This window comes from Buceros rhinoceros, unplaced genomic scaffold (genome assembly GCF_000710305.1).
Source record: "Buceros rhinoceros silvestris isolate BGI_N320 unplaced genomic scaffold, ASM71030v1 scaffold255, whole genome shotgun sequence".
In the NCBI taxonomy this organism is placed as follows: Eukaryota; Metazoa; Chordata; class Aves; order Bucerotiformes; family Bucerotidae; genus Buceros; species Buceros rhinoceros.
Window position 1 is genome coordinate 96,554 of NW_010411015.1, and position 1,705 is coordinate 98,258.

Genomic DNA, 1,705 nt, shown 5'->3' on the forward strand with positions numbered 1-1,705 from the left:
AGTCTTTGCAGTTTCAGCTGTGCCAGTTCTGCGACTAACACAGCTGAAAACGTAAAAGTCCTGTAACTGAAGAAAGAACGACTGTTTAGTATTTTCCACTAAAAGCCACAAAGAAATCTGGTGTACTGGCTCTGCTGACTAACAATTTAGGCAGTAAACAATTCCAGCCTTTTAACTGTTTTCATATGGCCTGGGCAAAGCAGGGCAGAGCAGAGCAGCAGAGCAGTCCTTGCTTAACTCATTGAAGACCAGAAACACCCCACATTCTGTCAGTGAAATGAAAGTAAAATCTCTCAAAGTAATCCATTGACTATTAAAAGGCAGCTATTAATGACCCATGTTCTAACCCTTTTTTTTTCCAACTAGCATAGAAAAAATATATCCTCAGCTTGAAAAAAAAAATTACATTGAGTATAATTTAATATCAGTATTATATTATTACAACAATACAAAATAAAATACAATATAATGCCGGGCAACTTGCTGAATAAATATTTCTGCTTGAATCTGCCTAGATGGTGCTGGCTTGTGGGTGTATTATGTAAATGGCTTCTGTCAAAGTTGCTGGATAAGCTTCAGTGTTACAGGAACCGAGTGAGGGTTTTTGTTCCTGCTGTGCAGTATGAAGGCACTTCTGATGTCCTTCAGTGGCTCACAAGAACAGAATTTGTCAATGGTTAACAAGTTTCTAGATCTTCAACAAAGCAAACCCAGGTTTCACATATGAATCCAGGCAGGGAGAAAGACAGGTTTAAGTGGTACATTAAATGGTTTGGCTATTAATAGACATATTGAATTCCCACCTTTGGGAGCCACAGGCAGGAAAAGCTCACATTACCACTCTTCTGAAATAATGTCTATGACAGCTTCACTGCAACTTCATAAATTGCTTAACACACACCTACAAAAAACCTTCACCCGTGTGAAGTGTCAGTAAGTGTGAAAGAGTACCTAACCCTAGAGTCCCCTGAGCTCAGGACTGCTGGCCTGGCAGAATACAGCTCAAGCTCCTGATTCACCGTGAAATTTCCCAAGTTCTCATTTACAGTATATGACTAACAAACATCTTTATAAATATATTCTGTTTGTTTATATAGAGTCCAGTTGTTTAGGAATTCCATACTTCTGGTCTTAATTACGAAAAACCAATGATTTGTGCACTACACTGCTTTGTTCTAGAATTTCAACCATTTATTATAAAGAAACAACACAGATTTACATGTATACATATGACAGCTCATGTTCTTCTTGGCCACAACAAAACCAGTTTAAATAAAAACACGGACATCCTCAAGGTTCATCCACTGCAATACCATACTGCCTGGTCAGGAACACAGCAACCACAACCTAGAAAATATTTTGCTATTTGCAAAAAATGCCTTAAGGCACACACACGGAAACTTACTTTTGTAACTAAACATTAATTCAAAAAATAAAATCAGATTTTAAGTCTACAAGCAATGTAGATTTTGCAAAATGAATACTTGGGTTTCATACTATACACACACATACACACACACTTGATAGATAACAGTTTTCTAGCTAAACCCATATGTTTAGTGCAAATGAACACTTCAGGAGTTAGTACAATTATAGAGTAAGCAAATGCTGAGGATTCCACATACTTTCTTTGGAACTACCAACTGGACACGTTGCTAGATAGAGATAATGCCCCATTTAGTTCAAATTATCCAAAGTTCCATTT